General features: G+C 48.7%; 1 long non-coding RNA gene across 1 annotated transcript; it reads left to right on the forward strand.

Annotated features, from left to right (window-relative positions):
* Positions 1 to 594: 594 nt before the first annotated feature.
* Positions 595 to 6,320, forward strand: LOC121495451. The gene is made up of 3 exons (XR_005988989.1): positions 595 to 776; positions 1,889 to 1,983; positions 6,206 to 6,320. It is a non-coding gene; the product is annotated as an uncharacterized LOC121495451 (long non-coding RNA).
* The last annotated feature ends 409 nt before the right edge of the window (positions 6,321 to 6,729 follow it).

A 6,729-nucleotide genomic window follows, 5' to 3' on the forward strand; every position in this document is an offset into this window, starting at 1 on the left:
GATGCCAATAGCATTTGAATACTTTTGTAGGTATTATGACTAGTGTCTGGAGACCTTGAGTAGTGCTTCTTTGTCTTTAATAATTGTATAGGCTTTGTCTCTGAGTTGATCATTCTCCATTTTTCCAAGCTCATAGTTGACCTTTACATAAATTCAGGTTTTCTTGTATTTATTCCATAAAGAGTTCTTGAATTCTGCTTTTAAAATATTAGTTCTACTCCATCGTTCCCTCCAGTTTTTAGGGACACTAATGTTCCTGAACATGGGAGAAGGGGTGAGATATAATAGAAAAGTGAAGGTACTGGTTTGAGATGGGAGCACAGATAGTTCATTTACTACAATGGGCGAGAAAGGACAGTGTGGACATGGATGCTAACAGGTGGTGTCTAAGGAAGCACACTTCTAATTGCTTTGGCTTTCTCAGTGATAAGGAAGCAAGATTACAGCTAACTCTCTAATTCTCCCCACCTGGAAAAAGGATGGAGACAAGTAGTGCATTTTTCCAAATTTAGATTTATGGTCTGAATGTGAATCATTTACCAAACTTTGTGAACTATGTTCCAGAAGGAGCTCTACCCGGTGGAGCACCCACAGCTGCTTCCTTCTTGGGTTTGTTCATGTCCAGAGGCATTGAAAGCAGCACTGATAAAGGATGTGAATGGAGGGAGAAGCAGATCTTTACCAGGAATCTGGAGGATTGTCTGTAACAGGTGTGAACACCTGCCCTGTAGTGCATCAGGAGCAGTGAGAGAAAGACACGGGGACATGGGCTTTGAGTAAGTATAATAAGGAACTTTAAGGGGCTGGGTAAGGCTGTTGTGTGAGGCAGTGAATCCTCTTTCCTAGGGAGTATTCCTTAAGTAGCTTAACATCATGATGTTGGGATATTGGCTTGGAGATCCCTGGGTCAGCAGGATGATTGCCAAAGAGTCTCCAGAGCAACTCCAAGTTGACTATTCACTTTCTCTCTTTATCAGCCCCTTCCTGTCAACAGCTCTTGTCCACTCTACCTTCAACATATATTCAGAACACAACCATTTCTAACTTCCTCCATCTGATTGCCCCCGCACCAATAAATACATGATTTTCTCTCTCTGAATTATTTTAATAGTCTTCTAGAGAATTTCTCTGCTTCCTTCTTGGCCTCTACCCCCCTACCCCAATCTATTCCAAAAACAGCAGTCAGACTGATCCCATTAAATTATAAGTCAGATAATGTCACTCCTCTGTGTCAAATTCCACATTTCCCCAAGTCCTAACAATGGCCTTCATGGTCACATGTGATCTTTCCCATGGCCCTCTGCCCCAGCCAACCTTTGACCTCATCCTCAACTGCATGCCTCCTTGCCCTGTGCTCCCTTATGTGGGCCTCTGGCTATTCCTCAGACATACCACACATGCTCTCTCTGCCCTCAGAGAGCCTTGGCAATTTCTTCTTCCTGGAATACTTCTGCCTGAAATATTTAGAGAGCTCACTTTTTTTCTACTTTCTCCTTACATTTCATTACCTATTCAAAGAAGCTCTGCCCATCCACCCTTTGTAAAGAAGCATTCCCATCCTTTTGCATTCCTTTATTTTGCACAATAGTTTTATCACCTACATATTATATATTTAATTATTTGTTTATATTCTGACTGCTTTGTCTGGCAGTGGCTTTGTCTGTTTTTCATTGCTAAACTCTCAGTGTCTAGAAGGGGCCTAGCACAGACAGCACTGGTGCTCAAGAAACGTTTAAGAGAATGAATAAGTGAATAGGTGTGATTGTGTTTTCATGAGGAATAGGACAATGTGACAGTCAGCCAGGACTTGTCTCCTTCCTCTTGGAGGCAAGAGAAGGACCAAGGCTTTTATAACTCAACAAGGCTTTAAAATCTTATTATGTTCCAGTTCTCGGTAGGATGCAGTAAACACGTGGCCACCTCCCTCACTGAGTATAGAACCTGGACAGAGTACATGGTGCAGCTATGTGAAGTCTCTGAACAGTAAGTACTTGCAAGTGGACTGGGGGCTGGGGGAACCAGGAGTCCAGGGACCACCAAACTGGTGGTGAGTGGGGCATATTTTGTACCTGGGGCTCTGCTGAGCAGAGCCTGAACTTAGTATAGCCTGAAACCTGAAGTCAGCACTTGGTGTAGACAGAAAGACACAGAAGAAACCTGGTTTCTTCTGGTTCTGGTTCTGGTCAGAGCAGTGAAATTGGGAACTCCTATAAGGCAGGAAGGGCATGGGTGGGGGGATGGGGATCCTTGATTTTTTTCCTTTCACTTTTCTCCACTTTTGTGTCTCAGCCATCAGGGAGTCCATGGTAGGAGCAGAAGTGGTGGCAAACATGGCTGTCAATGTAAAAAGGCAGGGGCAAGGTCTCTCAGCAAGGGAAGCCTCTATTCTGTCACATGAGACCAGTCAAAAAGTCTGGACCCAGAACCCACCACCATCCCGCATAGATATTTCATGTCCAGGACCTGCCCATCACCCCACCTAGGCCCTGGCCTCTTCAGATGAGGATCTGGGCTGGCACACTGGACTAGAGTACAAAGCCGGGAGCTAATGAGCCTTTGGTCTTCTAAAAACTGTCATGGTCAAATACCCACCATTTGCTTTGACGTGGTTGGAACTGGAGGGTATTATGCTGAGTGAAATAAGTCAACTGGAGAAGGACAAACATTATATGGTTTCATTCATTTGGGGAATATAAAAAATAGTGAAAGCAATAAAGGGGAAAGGAGAAAAAATGAGTGGGAAATATCAGGGAGGGAGACAGAACATGAGAGACTCCTAACTCTGGGAAATGAACTAGGGGTGGTGGAAGGGGAGGTGGTCCGGGGCTGGGGGTGACTGGGTGATGGGCACTGAGGGGGGCACTTGATGGGATGAGCACTGGGTGTTATTCTATATGTTGGCAAATTGAACACCAATAAAAAATAAATTTATAAAATAAATAAATAAATGAAAAATAAAAATAAAAACTGTCATGGTCTCTGAGTCAGCCATGATAGCTTGAATATGGAAAGTGGGGTGGGTAAAGCTAGAGCCCAGCGGGAGGAGACAGAGGAGGAGCTCTGAGATCTGACCTTACCGAATGTTTTTGTTTTTTGTTTTTTAAGATTTGATTTATTTATTCATGAGAGACACACAGAGAGAGGCAGAGACACAGGCAGAGGAAGAAGCACAAGCAGGCCCCATGCAGGGAGCCCGAGGTGGGACTCAATCCTGAGTCTCCAGGATCCCGCCCTGGGCTGAAGGCGGCGCTAAACCGCTGAGCCACCCGGGCTGCCCTTTACAAAATGTTTCAAGAGCACTGGATGGGCCAAGCCATGGCATCTGGGATGAAAGATGGCAGCCCAGGAGCTAACCTGACTTGATCGCTCAGAGGCTGCATAAAGAGGAAGGTTCTTAGCAGTGTAAAAGGGGTGAGTGGGGCAGGGAGGGGCTTGTGTTTCTTTACACAGCTCCCACTAAGCACTTTTATGCGCTGTACCAGTTAATCCTCACTAAGCCTGTGACATGGGATAGGACACCTATTTTCCAGGGGAACAAGCTGGAAGATTTACAGTCCTGGCAAGTTGACAAGGCTGAGCAAGCCTTCCATAAACACATTTGCCTCCATTGGAATTGATATGAATGGAACCCAGAAAATTCCTTAATTCTTAAACTTTTGAATCTCAACACATGGGCCATGAACTTTAGAAGGCAGAAGCCAGCGACAGTGTGAGGGAGATGAAGAAATCAAAACAGTTCATCTCAAGTGGTTTGCTGCATACAAGACACCCTGCTCAGTATCATGAGAAATGAAAGAGTACCAGCCATGCCCCTGGGGCCTCCATGGGTCTCCCTGGAGGAACTTATCTCTGGTTGATCAAAGACTGGTGGGTTTTCCACTCACCTCCCTTGGCCTCTCTGTCTCTGAGGAATGTGCTGCCAGGCATAGATGGACTGGCCAGAGTTCCAGGCGGGCCATGGTAGCCCTCTCAGCCAGGAGAATTCATGGCACTCTCAAGGTTCTCAGACCTGCAGGAATCACTTATCTGAGAAAGTAACTAAGGGAAAGAGATTTGTTCTGAGTCCAACTAGGAATCACTTAAGACAGTCTGCTGTTTCTGAAGAACAAACCCCAGCTTTCGGGTTCTGGGGCGATGGTCCTGTGGGCTCACTGGGGAGAGCATGCAGAGCATGACTCAGGGCAGTGGGCCGGGGGCAACATTTTTCTTCGGAGGCCCATGCCAAGGGGGCCGCTTGTCTCTTCATGAGTGAGTGGCCTCTGTTCTTTAATTGGTAAATGACAATAAGGAGAGATCTAGCTCAGGGGGCTGTGTATTTATAAGCTGAGAAGTACAGAGTTATTAAATACATCACACACAGAACTGGGGAAACGGAAGTGCTAACAGCTTCCTTTATATTAATTATGTGTGCCACTGAGCACGGTGTCATCAACTGCTTCATATTCACAATACTCTTCAGCATGTCGGATTTCAGAATCACTAGATGGGCGCAGTCAGAGTCTCGGAGGCCATCCAGCTTAGTCTCCCTTATCTGATACTAGAATTCTCTGGCTACTTTTCATGCCAAGGAACACTGATATTATCTTGAGTAGTAATGAGCATACAGTAATGAGCAGAGTCCATCTGGAGCCTGGAGGACGGCTTCCCGTGCCCCTCCCCCTCCACGCAGCCTGAGCCATCGGATCCATTCTTGCCCTCTTGGATGCCTGAGTGCAGGCAGATTCAGCATCCAGCATGGTCTGTGGGTCACCGTCCAAATAGGAAAAACTGCTCTGGATGAAGACGTGGCCTGGGAAACATGCTGCGGCCTCTGCTGTCCTCTCAGCCCAGTGTTGAGTGAAGAAGGAAGGGTAGGCAGGCCTAGGGTGTGAGGTGTCAGAGTGGCCCAATTCCCCAGGCCCAGAAGGCCCAGCAGGGAATGAGCCCAGCTGTCCCAGTTATAAACTAAAAGACCTGAAAGAGCTGTTGGTATCACCCTGGAGCTACACGTGACAACACAGGGGAGCCAAGTCCCTGTGAATCCCAAATCCCCCACTGCGATGCGGATCACACCACTGCCACATGCATCTGTTACCTCAGAGTCCTGCTTTCCCACAGTTCTGGGCATAATCGCTAAGAAGCCACACCAGAGTGGAACACTGCCACACCGGCCCCCAGCCTTGCCTAGTACCTGGCACTGGTGGAAGGTCCCATTCCCTCATCTTAACAGAATTTCCACCACAAAAAGTGAGGATGCCCAAGAAGGTGATCCCACTCCTTTGAGGGGCCACTGCTCTGGGGCATTGAAGCCACACAGCAGGCAGCCACTGCTGAAAGGGGAAGTGGGAGTCCCCCAGGCAGCCATGGGCCAGGCCCCCTCCCCTTTGATTCTTACCTTATCTCTCTCCCAAGCTCAGTCTGCCTGGATGGGGTGGAAGGTAAAGAGACAGCAGTCAATTTCATCCCCCAGACACAGCTGAAGCAGTAAGGAATAAGATATAAAAAGGCCCAGGACCCCTGGGTGGCTCAGTGGTTAAGTGTCTGCCTTTGGCTTAGGTCATGATCCTGAGGTCCTGGGATCGAGTCCCATATCAGGCTCCCTGCAGGAAGCCTGCTTCTCCTTCTGCCTATGTCTCTGCCCCTCTCCCTGAGTCTCTCATGAATAAATAAGTAAACTCTCAAATATATATATCCCTTAAAGAAACCTGTTCAACCCAGCCTGCTGCCCTCAGCTGTGGGTGAAGCAGGTGTTCTGGGTGAAGCTTCAAGGCATGCCACAGGGGTGCCAGGGCACTGGGACCAGTGTGCAGGAGCTTGTCCACTCCCAGAACTTCAGGTCACATGGTTGTTAGTGGAGGTTGGAGCTGAGCTATGGGACAGGACAGGGAAGGGAAGAAGTGGAGGTGGGATGGTGGGAAGAGGCCTGCAGCTGTCCCTTCTGAGCAGTCCTAAGGATCTTCACCAGAGAAATGAGGAGGAGCTGGGGCTCTGCTGCCTACTTGAAGAAGGGGACCCTACAGCATGGGATGTAGAGGGGCCCCAGGTCCTTTGAGCAGGTCCTTTCCTGGGAAACCGTTGCTCAGCAGCATAGGGAGGGAAAGAGCCTGGGAAGGGTGGATGGTGGCTCTCCACAACTGGGAACAGCAGCTTTTCCACATCCATCTCTCTAAGGGGGGTGCTCTTCTACTCTGTGTTCTTCTGTGGGCTCTGATTCCTGTGAAAGAAGATGATGATCAGGAGACACCTGGAAGGCAGGTGACAGCAGGGAGAGCCACGGATGCAGGCTCCGTGTCAGGCCCAGCCCATCTCCCTGTCCCCTAGTGAGGCTGCCAGGAGATTCCGTCTCTCCCCAGAAATACCAGGTGGGTGTGCTCTTTTGAGCATTTTAAAGGAGAGGAAATGGCAGATCAGAGAGGTCTGGTCTGCGTGTTTGGTCCTGGTTCCTCCTAAACATAGATGGGAGCCCCTGGCCCTGCAGAGGAGATCTCCTGCCCCCAGGTCTGAAGTTTGATCCAGCCCAAGCCCACCTGTCATGGTGGGAAGGGAAGTAAGAAACAGAACTAAGTAGGAAACCACAGAACCACATCCCGTAAACCCCAGTGGGGAGTCAGCCTCAGGCTCAGGCTGGGGGCTGGCCGGGCAGTTCCACCAGGCTAGTTCTCATCCTTGGAGTCCCACACCCTCCCACCACCTGCAGGTGGTGACCCCTCAGGAAGGGGGAATGGCATCCTTCCACAGGAGATAAAACAC

This window comes from Vulpes lagopus, chromosome 1 (assembly GCF_018345385.1).
Source record: "Vulpes lagopus strain Blue_001 chromosome 1, ASM1834538v1, whole genome shotgun sequence".
Classification (NCBI taxonomy): Eukaryota; Metazoa; Chordata; class Mammalia; order Carnivora; family Canidae; genus Vulpes; species Vulpes lagopus.